Source organism: Mesoplodon mirus, assembly GCF_964341445.2.
Source record: "Mesoplodon mirus genome assembly, chromosome: 1".
Classification (NCBI taxonomy): Eukaryota; Metazoa; Chordata; class Mammalia; order Artiodactyla; family Ziphiidae; genus Mesoplodon; species Mesoplodon mirus.
The window spans coordinates 21,668,888-21,685,398 of NC_138976.1; the positions used below are offsets into that span (position 1 = coordinate 21,668,888).

A 16,511-nucleotide genomic window follows, 5' to 3' on the forward strand; every position below is an offset into this window, starting at 1 on the left:
TCGCAGCAGGAGCGGGGAGGTGGGCGAGCACCCGCTGGCCCACAGCGGACCGAACCACTGGCCGTCCTAAGGGGCGGCATGAAGGCAATTCAGATCGGACCATCGGCGCCACAGCTGCAGGGGTGACCGGACGTTACCAAGCTGTCTGAGGGAAGGGGGGCGCCTGCTTGTCCAGGCTGCAACACGACCCCTTCAGGGCGCGAGACTACGCCGCCGCCTACGCCGTAGGACTAAACTGAGGCGAGAAACCAGGTAGGACGTCTCTTCGGGATCGGAAGAAGTCCCGGAGACCCACTGCCCTCGCGTTCCAAATGATCCCTTAGGAGAAAAGCCCTCAGTTTGCCCACCTATCCAGCCCTTAGCGCCCCTTCCCTTCCGCCCTTCCCCCTCGTCGCCGCCACCTCACCCTCCGGTCTTCCTCGACCCTCTGGACCGACCTCGTCTTCAGTCCTGTCCTGACCCTTCAGCTCTGCCATCCACCGAACCCTCAAACACCCAGGGCCAACCATCCTTTTGGGCGTCACCCCAGATCCACCCCACTGTCTCCTCAAAGTGTCCCTTCGGAGACACCCCCTCAGCTGACTCGCGCCCAGTAGTCATCGTTGTACCCACATCTCCAGTGACGGGTCTGTGGTAGTGCGGCCGCTCAGCACCCAGCCCGGCGACTGCGGCGGGGTGCTCCGCACAACCGGGTCCTTTGCGCCCTCCGCCCCTTTGGCCCCTGCTTCCCAACTTGGTGTCTGTCTGAGCCGGGCTGGGATCGCTCTCACATCCCGTTTTACCTTGGGAAAACCTTTGGCCTGGCAGTTTGCCAGTCCCCTGCTACCGCTCTTACCTGTTGCAAAGGGCACCGTGTTCCCGTTGCCCAGGGCTGGCTTGGGATTACCAGGCTGGCCCTGAGGACACCAGGAGACTGCCCTGGAGGCAAGGACCGTACATTATTAATTTGTATCTCCAGCGCCCAGCACAGTGCTTGGCACATGGTAGCACACAGTAAATATTTAATGGGTGGGTGAATGAATGAGACCAATGCAGAGGCTGTGAGGCAGAGTGCTTTAGTGGGAAAAATGTCACTAGTTACATGAAGTGGTAAAAAAGGAAGGGCATCTAGGGGATTACTTGTGGTGCTTATGTTGGGAGCATAGAACTGAACATATTCAGTCTCTCAATTCATGCATCTAATGTCATTTACATAGAAGCTTCTATTTATCAGCTGATTTCCCTTTATGTTCTGTTTACAAAAAATTTAAAAAAAGTCAGGGCCAAGTCTGCAGAAATTTTTATTGGTCAGTGTGCCTCAGAGGCTGCCCAGATAATCTTGAAAGAGCTTTACCCAGGTGACGCCCCTCCTCTTGCCCTAGCGACTAACTACTCCCTTTAGAGAAGAACTGTGGAGGCTAGCCACAGTCTTTAAACCTTAACTCAGTGTAGCTGGTCAGCTAGTGCTTCAGGACAGGTTGGAGGAATGACCTCAGTTATTTTACCCTTTTAGCTCCTGGATACCTCCCCTCCCCTTTCCTCCGCTGGAGGGGTAGACATCCCAGGCTGGCCTAGTGTGAGAAATATCAAAGATTCCTAAATACTACTGAATGAAGTATGATCAGGCCATATGGGCCATTTATATCCCAGTAGACCAGAATCAGGCAGGGGTTACTGCTATGTGAACAGTGTCAGTAATAAACAAGAACACAGGCCTTTTAAAGATGGGATTCTCAAAGAACAGAAAGCCTGAAACCTGTTTTTGTTGATTACTAAGAGGATGACCTGAACAGATTCAGTTTCCTGAAGCTAAGACAGGGTTCGGCGACCTCAGTTTTGGCCCCGGTTCCGTGGGGAAGTAGATGATATTGCTGAGTGATGAAACAATGGCTGGCAAGCTGCGGGAGTTTATAAGCTAAGAAGTAGTTGCCTGACTAATAGTGGCATTATTGTCACTGGGGCTCAGTGTATTAGTAGGTAAAATAGTGACTGGAGTTTCTTAGCAGGCTCCATGGAAATTAAGCAGTGATACGGTTTAGGGGAGTGGGGAGATCCCACCACTGTCTCGTGTTCTGCTACCCATGTCCCTCCTACTGTATGGCTATAGCACACTCACCATCATTGTTTCTTTTCTGCTTTGAGCCAGGTCAAAATCTGATTTCCTCCGATTTTTATGTTGTGTTTAAGGTTACTTTTTGTTAAATGTTTAAGGTTCCTTTTTGAGGCAAGGCCTGCCTAACTGGAAGCTGGGTATGTTCTCACCCATTTCTAGCTTTGATTTATCCTTCTTTACTTTTTCTTTCTACCATTCTCTGACTTATCTTTGTAACTTTACAAAATAAGTCTTGAATCACAGATACTGAAAGCAGGAAAGAGCTCCTGAGCTGAATTAAGCAGGGGCATGGTATCTGGAGACCAGTACTTTTTTGTTGTTGTTAATCAATATGTTTTTAATGGGCTTTTCTACTTTTCCCTGTCTAGGATCCCTGTTAAGACCTCAGTAGCCCCAAAACACTCTGCATTGTTTGATTTATTTTTTCTTCACTTCCAATACTTCAGAGTGTTGCCAGATAAAATACAGGATGCCAAGTTAAATTTGAATTTCAGGTAAATAGCAGGGTGTCCTGTATTTTTATTTGCTAAATCTGACAACCCTAGTTCATGGGAAGGCTTATGAGTTCTATTTTTCTCTCTGCAACTTTAGGACAATAACTCATCCTTTTCTTCTGTTGCTCATACACAATGACTGAGCACCCTATTAAAAGTCACTTGACTGAGATGGCTCACTGACTGCATGTTAGGGTAAAGGCAGGCTCTGTAGAGATAGTCCAATTGGTCAGTGTTGAGGTTACCCAGAAAACACCCATCAAACATTGACATATGATACTGTAATTCCTGTCAAATGAGTCTGTCTTGCAAAATGAGCATATTATTTTGAGTGGCCAGATATAAACATTGCTCTGGATTGACTTCAAGGGATGAGGGTGGGGTGTAGAGTGCATTCTAACAAAAAGTTAACAACTCACAGTGGAACCTCTCTTGTACCACGTTTACTGTTTTTTTTTTAAGTTGTGGTAAATATATATAATATAAAATTTACCATTTTTACCATTCTTAAATATATAGTTCAGTGTCATTAAGTACATTCACATTGTTGCCCAGCCATCACCACCATCCATCTCCAGAACTTTTTCATCTTCTCAAACTGAAACTGCATAATCATTAAACAATTAACTCTTCATTTCCTCTTCCCCCAGTGCCTGGCAACCACCATTCTACTTTCTTTCTCCATGAATTTGACTACTCTAGGTACTCCATATAAGTCGAATCATACAATATTTGTCTCTTTGTGACTGGTTTATTTTCTTCATAATGTCTTCAAGGTTCATCCATGTGATAGCTTGCATCTGAATTTCCTTCCCTTTTAAGGCTGAATAAAATTCATTGTATATATATATCACATTATTTTTATCCACATTCATCGATGGACACTTGGGTTGTTTCCACCTTTTGGCTATTGTGAATGAAACTGCTATGAACATTGGTGTACAAATATGAGTCCCTGTTTTCAATTCCTTTGGATATATACCCAGAAATGGAATTGCTGAATCATATGGTAATTCTGTGTTTAATTTTTTGAGGAACTGCCATACCGTTTTCCACAGTGGCTGCACCGTTTTACATATCCACCAACAATGTAAAGCATTCTAGTTTTTCCACAAACTTGCCAACACTTATTTTCTGGTTTGTTTTTTAAATAATAGTCATCCTAATGGGTGTGAAATGGTATCTTGTGGTTTTGATTTGCATTCCTCTAATGGCTAGTGATGTTTAGTGTCTTTTCATGTACTTATTGGCTATTTTTATATCTTTGGAGAAAAGGCTATTGAAATCCTTTGCCCATTTTTAATTGGGTTATATGTCTTTCTATTGTTGAATTGTAAGAGTATTTTATATATTCAGTATAGAAGTCCCTTATCAGATATTATGATTTGAAAATATATTCTCCCATTCCATGGGTTGCCTTTTCACTCTGTTGATAGTATCGTTTGAAGCACAAAAGGTTTTAAATTTTGATGAGATCCAGTTTACCTATTTTTTTCTTTTGTTGTCTGTGCTTTTGGTGTCACAGCCAAGAAATCATTGCCAAATTCAGTGTCATGAAACTTTTCCCCTGTGTTTTCTTCTAAGTTTTTTTAAATAGGTTTATCTTTTATGGTTAGGTTTTGATCCATTTTGAGTTAATTTTTGTATGATGTGTAAGATAAGGGCCCAATCTAATTATTTTGCATGTGGATATCCAGTTTTCCTAACACCATTTGTTGAAGACTGTCCTTTCCCCTTTGAATAGTGTTGGCATTCTTGTTGAGTATCATTTGACCAGATATGCCAGGTTTATTTCTAGGCTCTCTGTTCTCTTTTATTGGTCTGTGTGTCTGTCTTTATGCCAGTACCACACTCTTTTTTTTTTTTATTTATCTTTTATTGAAGTATAGTTGGATTACAAAGTTGTGTTAATTACTGCTGTACAGCAAAGTGACTCATTTATACATATATATACATTCTTCTTGATATTCTTTTCCATTATGGTTTATCACAAGATATTGAATATAGTTCCCTGTGCTATACAGTAGGACCTTGTTGTTTATCCATTCTGTATATACCAGTTTGTATCTGCTAATCCCAAACTCCCAGTCCATCCCTCTCCCACCCCCTCCCCCTTGGCAACCACCAGTCTATGCTCTATGACCCTGATTCTGTTTCTGTTTCATAGATAATTTCATTCGTGTCATATTTTAGATTCTACATATAAATGATACCATATGGTATTTGTCTTTCTCTTTCTGACTGACTTCATTTAGTATGATAATCTCTAGTTGCATCCATATTGCTGCAAATGGCATTATTTTGTTCCTTTTTATGGCTGAGTAGTATTCCATTGTATATATATACCACATCTTCTTTATCCATTCATCTGTTGGTGGACATTTAGGTTGTTTCCATGTCTTGGCTATTGTGAATAGTGCTGCTATGAACATAGGGGTGCATGTATCTTTTTGAATTATAGTTTTGTCCAGACATATGCCCGGTAGTGGGATTGCTGGATCATATGGTAATTCTATTTTTAGTTTTCTGAGGAGCCTCCATACCGTTTTCCACAGTGGCTGCACCAACTTGCATTCCCATTAACAGTGTAGGAGGGTTCCCTTTTCTCCACACCCTCTCCAGCATCTGTTATTTGTAGGCTTTTTAATGATGGCCATTCTGACCAGCATGAGGCAGTACCATACTCTTTTGATGACTGTAAGCTGTGTAGTAAGGAAGTATGAGTCCTACAATTGTGGTCTGCTTTTTCAAGATATTTTTTAACTATTCAGGATCCTTTGCGATTTCATACAAATTTTAGGATGGATTTTTCTATTTCTGCAAAAAATATCATTAGGATTTTGAAAGGGATTTCATTAAATCTGTGGATTGCTTTGGGCAGTTGACATCCTTTTATTGTTGCGGAAAGAACTACCCTCTTAACAAATTTTTAAGTTTACAATATATTATTGACTGTAGGTGCATTGTTTTACAGCAGATCTTTAGAGCTTATTCATCTTGCTTGACTGAACTTTATACCCATGGAACAACAACTCCTCATTTCCCTCTCCCCCAGTCAACCATCATTCCACTCTTTGATTCATAAATTAAACTATTTTATATTCCTCAGACAAGTGGAATCAGGCAGTATTTGTCATTCTGTGATTAGCCTATTTCACTTAGCATAATGTCCATCCATGTTGTCGAATATTGCAGGTATTGACATCTTAACAATATTAAGTCTTACCATCCATGAATACAGGATATCTTTCCATTTATTTGTATCTTCTTTAATTTCTTCCAGTAACATTTTATAGTTTTCAGTGGTTAAGTTTATTCCCACATATTTTATTCTTTTTGATGTGTTGTAAATGGAATTATTTTCTTAATTTCCTTTTCAGATTGTTCATTATTATTGTCTAGAGACACAACTGATTTTTTATGTTTTATATGTTGACTTCATGTCCTGAAACTTTGCTGTATTCATTTATTAATTCTAACAGTTGGGGGGTGGATCTTTAGGGTTTTCTACATATAAGATCATGTCATCTGCCAACAGGAGTGCAGATGCCTTTTTATTTCTTTTTCTTGCCTAATTGCTCTGGCTAGGACTTCCAATACTACGTTGAATAGAAGTGGCAAAAGTGAACCATATTTACTCTTAACACACAGTCTTAGGGGTTTGATGATTGGTTTGGTTTGATGATTAAGGATGTAAGTCCATAATAGATGCTGAGAACAAAACTATATTTTAGCGTAGTATATTAGTGTTAACAGTAAGTCATCAAGAAAAAGTTAAGTTATAGCCTATACACTGTGATTAAAACAAAAGTGTGTAAGTAAAAGTGTACATTTTAAAAGAGTTTTATCAAAATACCTAAAGTTTAAAAAAATTAATTTTGGTACTTAAAGAAGAAAACTTCTGTTCTCTGGAATTCTTGGTTTAATAAGTTAGTCTTTTATCTTCTCCAGGAAATGAGACAGTGAGCTCTGAAATGTCTTCTGTGTCTTTGGCTTCTTGTGTGGTCCTGTGGTCAAGGACAACAAACTGATAACTGGGTGGAGAGGGAAAAAAAGGGCCAGCCAATTTCTGGCTAGATTTAGTTATTTTAGGATCCAAAGTTTATACTTAAGTTTATCTTAGGGTCCTAAAATCTATATTTAACTTGTTTACCTGTTTTTATAATTTTGTGCTTCCTTTCTTTTCTTGTATAATTATTTTAAGAAAGAAAATACAGCCTTATATTTAGTGTACTTAGGGAAAAATGGAAAATTATTTTTTATCCATGTTCAGGTAAAGGAAAAAAAAGGAGATCAGCATATTCCTAAAGTCAGTATAGATAGGATTCAGATGACCCCAAGGAAAAAAGCAAAAACTCAAATGGGAGAGTTGGGGACCTACTGCTGATCCCATTCATCCGAGAGTTGTTTCTCTTACAAAATGTTATTTTCTGGGCTTCCCTGGTGGCGCAGTGGTTGAGAGTCCACCTGCCGATGCAGGGGACACGGGTTCGTGCCCCAGGCCGGGAAGATCCCACATGCCGTGGAGCAGCTGGGCCCGTGAGCCATGGCCACTGAGCCTGCGCTTCCGGAGCCTGTGCTCCGCAACGGGAGAGGCCACAACAGTGAGAGGCCCGCGTACCGCAAAAAAAAAAAAAAAAAAAATGTTATTTTCTTATTATCTGAAGGATGTTGTATTCTGTTTATTTAAAGATACAGCCAAACTTTGTTATCAGACCAACCTATTCCCTGTACGTTCTAGATAGCTAGAGTTTTTCTGTAAGGCTAATCATTTCCTTTTTTTTTTTTTTTGATAGTATCTTTTTTTTAATTTAATTTTTTATTTTTGGGTGTGTTGGGTCTTCGTTGCTACACACAGGCTTTCTCTAGTTGCGGTAAGTGGGGGCTGCTCTTCATTGCGGTGCACAGGCTTCTCATTGTGGTGGCTTCTCTTGTTGCGGAGCACGGGCTCTAGGCGCACGGGCTTCAGTAGTTGCGGCTCGCGGGCTCTAGAGCTCAGGCTCAGTAGTTGTGGCGCATGGGCTTCATTGCTCTGCGGCATGTGGGATCTTCTCGGACCAAGGAATGAACCCTTGTCCCCTGCATTGGCAGGCGGATTCTCAACCACTGCGCCACCAGGGAAGTCCCTAATCATTTCCTTTTAAATATCCTCCAAATCATAGTGATTTAAAGATTTCTATCTTGCTTATATATTACTGTATAACAAATACCCCAAAGCTTAGTGGCTTAAAACAATGACTGATTATGTCTCACAGTTTTGTGAGTTGGCTAGGTGGTTTTTGCAGTTCCAAAAGATGGGTTCTGGAAATGTTTTAAATAGGAGCATTACTGGAGTGAATTGTCTCCCAAGGTGACTACTTTGAAGGACTTCTCTTACTTGGTGTTACAGAGCTATTCTACTTCTCAAAAATATTATTCTCTTTACTTTATACTTATAGCTATAGTTAACTTCTTAGATAGGGTAGTATCTATTTCAGTTTATAGGCTGATTTATAATATGCTTTGCCTCACATCCAACACAGCAACTTGCAACATTATTAGTTTATTCATCCCTAATGATAGTGGTTGGAGAAAGGAGGCGTGGAAGCAGGACCACCTGCCCATTACGCATTTGTGAGTCCTTTTTGACAGCCAGGTTGTGGTGATAGATAGTTAACAAGGAACATTGATCTCATGGGGGGAAAAGACAGTTATGGCTTTTTACTGGATTGTGAAGATATGTAGTAGAGAATAGAAAATTTCAAAATGTTTTTTAGAGGGGAGCTCTTTTTATTTTTTGAGGGGAGCTCTTTGTTCAAGTATGTTCCACAGGAAAGTGGACACAAGAAGGTAAAAGCTGAGCTGTTTTGGTTAAAGGCAAGGGGTTCGAAGAAGTAGAGTCTAACCTTTTCATCTGTCTCTCCCTCCTTTCCTCTCCATCCCCTTCGCTTACCTTTCATTGTCAATGAGGGGGCTCCGTAAAGCACACTTTAAGCCAGTCACCAAAGATGATACATGACTACTGAATTTTCTTTTTTTTTAATTAATTAATATTTTTAAAATTAATTTATTTTGGCTGCGCCAGGTCTCATGTGGACTTTTAGTTGCAGCATGCAGACTTCTTAGTTGAAGTATGTGGACTTCTTAGTTGCGGCATGCAGACTTCTTAGTTGCGGCATGCGGACTTCTTAGTTGCGGCATGTGAACTCTTAGTTATGGCATGCACCTGGGATCTAGTTCCCCGACCAGGGATCAAACGTGGACCCCCTGCATTGGGAGAGTGGAGTCTTACCCCCTGGACCACCAGGGAAGCATGACTACTGAATTTTGCCTACTGAGTCATGACTCCAAAGTGGAAAGAGGTTGAAAGAAATGGTTGGGGGCTTCCCTGGTGGCGCAGTGGTTGAGAGTCTGACTGCCGATGCAGGGCACACGGGTTCGTGCCCCGGTCTGGGAAGATCCCACATGCCGCGGAGCGGCTGGGCCCGTGAGCCATGGCCGCTGAGCCTGCGCGTTCAGAGCCAGTGCTCCACAACGGGGGAGGCCACAGCAGGGAGAGGCCCACGTACCGCAAAAAAAAAAAAAAAAAGAAATGTTTGGGTTTGAGATCCCGTCATCTTCAAATGACCACCCACCAGTAACCAATCATGGCTTGAGAGAAATATAACCAAAATATTTACTGCATACATACAGTTCCCAAATTCCTATGTGAAACCCTTAACCTTAATTTAGTGAGCTGCATGGAACCAGGAATTAATTACAGATTCCTTTTGCCTTTTAATCCTAAGCCCTGTCAACCTTTTTTAGTCCAAAGCCAAGAAAATTTTTTCTAGCCATACTTTCTAGTTCATAATAAGAAAATAAAAGGTTTGTTTTTAGAATATTATATAATAATGTGTATGCTTTAAAAAATATACATTGAACATTAGGTGGGCTGTGCACCTCTTTCCTTTTGCATACTGTTAGCCTCTTTGCTTAATTTCCTCTAGACAAGTGCTTCTTAAACCTGAGGCTGCAGAAAAATCACCTGGCTCACCCCTGAAATTCTGATTCAGTAAGTCTGGCACTGGGCCCAAGCATTTACCAGTCTAATAAATTCCCAGGAGAAGCTGACTCTACTGGTCCATAGACCACACTTTGAGTAGAACTACTCTTAGACCCAAACTATAATCTCAGCCTCTTCATCAATGTTTCTCAGATTTAATCAACATAAAGGTTTTTGTTTGTTGTTTTTTTGGTTTTTTTGGTTTTGTTTTTGAAAAACAAGAAAAGAAAAATAAAAAGCCCTAGTGCACAAAACCCAAGAATCAAAGGCCAAATAGTGCCACTAAGAGTGTGATTTGGAGCATATCATTTCCGCACTGGGTTTTCTTCCTTTAGAGATTAGGTTTATAAATCTATCACTCATTCAAGATTAAGAGATTGTAGAGAATAGTCCTAAGGAAATGGTATTAGCTGCTCAGATTTTAACCTAGAAAATGTTTAAACTTAACTGTCTTTTTATGGGGAAAGATGAAAAGAAGGATACTATGATATTTTTCCTTTGAAACAAATAAATCGTGTCTATTTTGTTTAAAGATATTTTCTGAGAAAGTGGTTTGTCTCTTTCTCTAACTATAGGTGAAATATAGTCTCACTGTTGAGAATCTAGAAAAATACAGACAAGTATAAAATGAAGACACATCATTGAACAGTTTTTGGAAGTCAAATTTTGAATAGTTAGGTAACAAATCCATTGTTTGAATGTGCCATAATTTACTTAATCCAAATGTTAGACATTTGAAGTTTTTAAAAATAGCTTTCTCTTCTCTAAAAAATGTTCAGATTAATAACTTTATGAAAAAAATCTCTGATAGTTTCCTTAGTATGGAATTCTAGAGGTGGAGTTAGAGGATTTGAACGTTTTTAAGACTGGAGATATATATATATATATATATTTTTTTACCCCCAACCTCAATATGAAGGTTGTACCAAAATATGCTTATATTGGCAAAGTGTGAAAATGCCTATTTTACTTTCCTTCCCTTAACTATTATTATTTTGTTTGATAATTGATAAACAAAAGATAGTATTTTGATAGTATTTTAAATCTTATTGTTTGCTCATATCTTGCCCATTTTCCTATTAGTTCAAGTGAATAAGGCAGTCACAAAAGAACGAATACTGCATGATTCCGCTTACATGAGGAATCTAAAATAGTCAGAATCAGAGAAGCAGGAAGTAGAATGGTGGTGGCCAGGAGCTGGAGGAGAGGGAAATGGGGAGATGCTGTTCAACCTGTATAAAGTTTGAATTATGCAAGATGCATAAGTTCTGGAGATCTGCTGTACATTATGCTTATAGTTAGCAATAATGCACTCTATACTTAAAAATTTGTTAAGAGAATAGATCTCATGCTATATGTTCTTACCACAATTTAAAAAAAAGATCTTCGGTTTTAGCAATCAATTCACATAAATTCTTTACATATAAGGATATTGGCATTTTGTTATATTTGTGTCAAATATTTGTCTTTTAATTTTGTTTATGACTTTTGACATCTAGAATTTTACAGTTTCTATATGGTCAAATTTTTAGTTTTCTGTTGTGACTTCGGTACACCTTCTTTCAATAAATACTCTGAGAATCTATGTCCTGAGTCTGAGGCTGTTGGGTACAGATTTCTGTGACAAACCGTCTCTCTCTTTTTTCTTCCAATTTTATTGAGATATAATTGACATATAATATTGTGTAAGTTTAAGATGTACAGTGTGTTGATTTGATACACTCATATATTGGAAAATGATTACCACAATAGGGTAGTTAAATCTCCATCGCTTTACATAATTACCATTTCTTTTTTGTGGTGAGAACATTTAAGATCTACTCTCTTAGCAACTTTCAAATATATAATACAGTATTGTTAACTATAATCACCATGCTATACATTAGATCCCTAGAATTTATTCATTTTATAATTGGAAATGTTTACCCTTTGACCAACATTTCCCCCACCCCCCAGCGCCTGGCAACCATTCTACTCTATGTTTCTATGAATTTGGTCTTTTAAGATTCTACATATAAGTTATATCATACAGTATTTGTCTTTCTCTTTCTGACTTATTTAACTTAGCGTAATGCCCTCAAGGTCCATCCATGTTGTCACAATGGTAAGATTTCTTTCTTTCTCATGGCTGAATAATATAAAGAACTCTATACATATGGTTCTCTCTAATTGAAATCCTTCCCCTGACCTGCATGCATTTTCTACTCCTCCTTTAAGAATCTACTCATATGACTCCTTTCCGAAACCTTTCCTGATGACATCCTGCAAATTTGGGTATAATTTCCACTGTGCTATCATTGGCCTTGTCTGGGGCTCCATTACAGTGGTTAACGCATTATTTACATAGCTGTAAACTCTGTGAGGGCAGGAATAGTCTTTGAATCCAGGGTCTCTGAAAGATCCAGAGAGAGAGCTTGATCTCTTCCATTTTTTAAGTTCTTCATGTATTAAAAATGATTGAAATCCAAAGCAGAATTCTAATAATTTTGGTATATTTAAAATATTTACCTTAACAAATTCATTTTGTAATATGAAAATGACTGTATTTAGGACAAACCACACAATCATCTCAGTAGATGCAGAAAAAAATTTGACAAGTCCACGATAAAAACACTCAACAAACTAGAAGTAGAACTTCCTCAGCCTGGTAAAGGGCATCTATAAAAAACCCCGTAGCTAATATTATACTTAATGGTGAAAGACAACTGAAAGCTTTCCCTCTAAGATCAAGAATAAGAGAAAGCTGGTCATTTTCAACACTTCTATTCACCATTGTACTAGAAGTTCTAGCCAGAGGAAATAGACAAGAAAAAGAAATAAAAGATATTCAGGTTGAAAAGGAAGTAGAACTATTTGCAGATAACATGATCTTATATATAGAAAATGCTAAGGTAGCCACAAAATAAATATTATAACTAATCAATGAGTTGAAGATTGTAAGATGCAAGATCAATGCATATAGGGTTTCTTTTAGGGGTGATAAAATATTCTGAAATTAGACTGTGGTGACGGTTGCCCAACTCTGTGAATACACTAAAAACCACTGACTTGTACACTTTAAAAAAGTGAATTTTATAGTATGTGAATTATATGTCAAAAGAGTTGTTTTGTTTTTTTTAATGACTACATTTATAACTTCATATGTTAATAAGGATAAAAGGCTAATATGAAGCCCTTTGTGATTGTCAGTCTTGGGCCAAAGATTTTCCTGTCCTTTTTTCCCCAACTTGTGAAAGACTCTATTTTCTGCTCTATATTCCTGGTGTTACCAACCAGGGTTCTTGGCCTCCTTAATCAGTAGAAGTTGATCAGAGTCCAGACAAGAAATTCAGGCAAGGCTTTATTGGGGCCCCTGCTGCAGCAGTGGGCAGTGAGAACAAACACCAGGTTCCCTTGCTTGTTGGCTCCCCGAGGCGGGGGCAAGCTTGTTTCTTACATGGGGTGAGGGTAGGGGTGTGTCCAGAGCTCAGGCCAGAGGGGTGGCTTAGGCGTTTTGCCCACCCCTTAGGTGGTGGTGTGGGAAGGGGGCATCCGCAGGACACTGTTAGGTGTTTTGCCCACCCCTTAGGTGGTGGTGTGGGAAGGGGGCATCCGCAGGACACTGTTAGGTGTTTTGCCCACCCCTTAGGTGGTGGTGTGGGCAGGGGGCATCCGCAGGACCCCGCTTTTGCTCCCCGCCCCCTGCTTTTGCTCCAGGGTCTTCAAAAGTGGCAGTTGGGTTTTTTGGTCTCTTTGCATCTTTTGGGTCCAGAATTTACCCTAACTGCAGGCATGCAATTATTTTAAGTCCCGGACGGTTTCTTTGTATTTTGTTGCTGGAGGAGAGGTGTGTCCAGGTGCAAGCACTGCAGCGCTGCAGCAAAGGGTCCCAGGTCCCAGCCTGTCTCACTGGTGCCCAGCACAATGCCAGACAAGCAGTATAAGTTCAATAAATATTTGTAGAATAAATGAATAAATTATGACAGCTGAACTGACTTTAAGCCTAGTTCAGCAAATCAGCTACATTTCTGAGGTTTTTTTCTCTATCACCAAGGATCCATGAATTTAGTGACACTCACAGAGATTATAGACTGGCCCCATGATGAGTTTGGTTTTAGCCCTGTAGAGCAACTTTTAAAGAAGACAGAATGGTCAGTTATGACTGGTAGACTAGATAAAGCTCTTTCCAAAAGAGATCTATGAACTGAGCTGAACATGAACATAAGTAAGAGTTTTTAAAAGTAAGACAAATATACAAAAACAATTAAAAAATAAAACAATAACAAAATTAAAGGAATTTAATTCACCTGTAATACCATCTGCCTATCCTTTCTGTTTACATGCATATATAATTTTGCAGGAATATAACTGTTAGCATCAAAATTATTTTGTATTCTGCTTTCTTTTAATTAACCTTGTTTCATAAGCATTTATCCATGTTGCTGTTTAGGCCTTATGGTTTATGGCTTAGTGTATTCTATTCAGTTGTTGAAAGATCCTCACTGGTAGTCCTTTAACCTCTTTAAAACTTCATTGATATTACAATCATTCTTTTAAAAATGTACTCACCTAGTAATGAACCTAACTCTGAATAATAAACCCTTACCTTTTCTTTGTCTGTACTTAAACAGCTAGAGAAAATTGTACAGTCCAGTAGATTTAGTATCACTTTCATCATCACCAAACTTATGCTGGCCAGCAGTCTTACCATATTTCTGTTACAAGGTTATTCCTCTACTCTTTATAACAAATACTTTATACCTTCACTACCCTCCTCAACCTCTGACCCTCCCATCTTCCTTCCATATACTCTATGATGACCTTGACTCATATACCTCAAAGAAAAAGGAAGCCATCAAACATGAACTTTCTTACTTCCTACCACCAATCTGCAAATCTGTCTATAGCCATCCTCTCTTCACTAGTTGCAATGGAGGAGTATCTCACCTCTTAACAAAAGCTAATCTCTCCCTGGTGAACTGGATTGCATACCCTCTATTGTTTAGCTGTTTTGAGATGTTTTTATACAGCAGAGAGTATTAAACCTAAATGATATACTTTGTAAACTACCCCAAACAAACCTATACTCTGAGTAAAAACACTGATTGCTATACAAATGGAACTTCAAGACAATTCCCTGATGCCACCCCACTTCCACGCACCTCTTTTGATTTGTTTGCTGATCCTAAGTTCAACCTATATAGAAATCCTTTTTTTAATTTATTTTTTTAATTTATTATTTTTGGCTCATTTTGCTGAAGCATATTCTGTAGTAGCTTTCTAAGAAAGGATACATAGTGGAACATTTTTGAAATGAATGTCTGAAAGTATATATATTTAAACTCTCACAGTTGATAATTTGGCTGTGCATGAAACCTTAGGCTAGAAATCAATTCCTCTCAGAAATCTGAAAGTACTGCTCCACTGCTTACTAATTAGATCCCATCATTGTTAAGCCGAATGCCATTCTGATTTCTGATATTTGTATGTAAACTTTTTAAATTAATTAATTAATCAATTAATTTATTTTTGGCTGTGTTGGGTCTTCGTTGCTGCGCGCGGTCTTTCTCTAGTTGGCGGCAAGCAGGGGCTACTCTTCATTGCGGTGCGCGGGCTTCTCATCGCAGTGGCTTCTCTTGTTGTGGAGCATGGGCTCCAGAGCGCGCGGGCTTCAGTAGATGCGGCGCGTGGGCTCAGTAGTTGTGACTCATGGGCCCTTAGAGCACAGGCTCAGTAGTTGTGGCACACGGGCTTAGTTCCTCCGTGGCATGTGGGATCTTCACGGACCAGGGCTCGAACCCGTGTCCCGTGCATTGGCAGGCGGATTCTTAGCCACTCCGCCACCAGGGAAGCCCTATATAGAAATTCTTGAGCCACTGCTGCTTCTCAGGGATGTTGCTTCATCATTTAATTCCTCCTTTCTAAACTTTCAACATCAGTGGAGGCAAAGTTATAAAAAACTAAAAGAAAGAGGGGCTCCCCTGGTGGCTCAGTGGTTGAGAGTCCGCCTGCCGATGCAGGGGACACGGGTTCGTGCCCCGGTCCGGGAAGATCCCACATGCCGCGGAGCGGCTGGGCCCGTGAGCCATGGCTGAGCCTGCGCATCCGGAGCCTGCGCTCCACAACGGGAGAGGCCACAACAGTGAGAGGCCCGCGTACCGCAAAAAAATAATAATAATAAAAACAAACAAATAAATAAATAAAGAGTACCAAGTGTATTTCCCAGACACAAGTCTCCAAAGTGAAAGGGCCCACTGAGTGCCCAGCACAACAAATAAAAATAGTCTACCCCAGGGTACCTCATCATAAAAATCTAGAAAACTAGGGATATAGAGAAACTTTTAATCTGTCCTTTTTTTAAAAGTTTACATACAGGGACTTCCCAACAAGAAAGAAGAAATCATATGATCTAGAACACAGGGCAACTAACAGAAGAGAGGCAAAGGCAATTTCTAGCATCATGAGAGAGAGAAGTCCAGCATGAAGTGGTGTTGTAAGCCAGAGAGGAGAGTCAATTCAGAATGTATCAGAAAAGAAAGTTCCAGAAGGATTATGTTTCAGGGGGGAAAAGAAAAGGAACTGTGTTTGACCATATGGAAAGTTAGATTTAGATTGAGGTCAATTTTTACCATTCCGCTAGAGAATTTGTGAAGATTTAGGGACAAATATATAGAAAACTAAACAAAAGAGAGTCAAGTAGTAAAATTAAATTATAAATTATACTGTAATAATAAGGGTCCACAGACTACCAAGTCATAGCAAACACTGGATATTAATTAAATCAGAAATTGTGGGGACTTCCCTGGTGATCCAGTGGTTAAGACTCTGTGTTCCCAATGCTGGGGGCCCAGGTTCGATCTCTGGTCAGGGAACTAGATCCCGCGTGCTGCAACAAAGATCAACTAAAAAAGATCCTGCATGC

The 16,511-nt window shown here is 39.7% G+C and overlaps 1 protein-coding gene across 1 annotated transcript in view; it reads left to right on the forward strand.

Moving 5' to 3' along the window:
• RUSC2 (RUN and SH3 domain containing 2) overlaps nt 1-16,511 on the forward strand; it is a 61,656-nt gene continuing 45,145 nt past the window's right edge. Inside the window, exon 1 of the mRNA XM_082613537.1 lies at nt 1-252. The gene's annotated coding sequence lies outside the window, so the exon portion shown is untranslated. The remainder of the gene's footprint in view (nt 253-16,511) is intronic.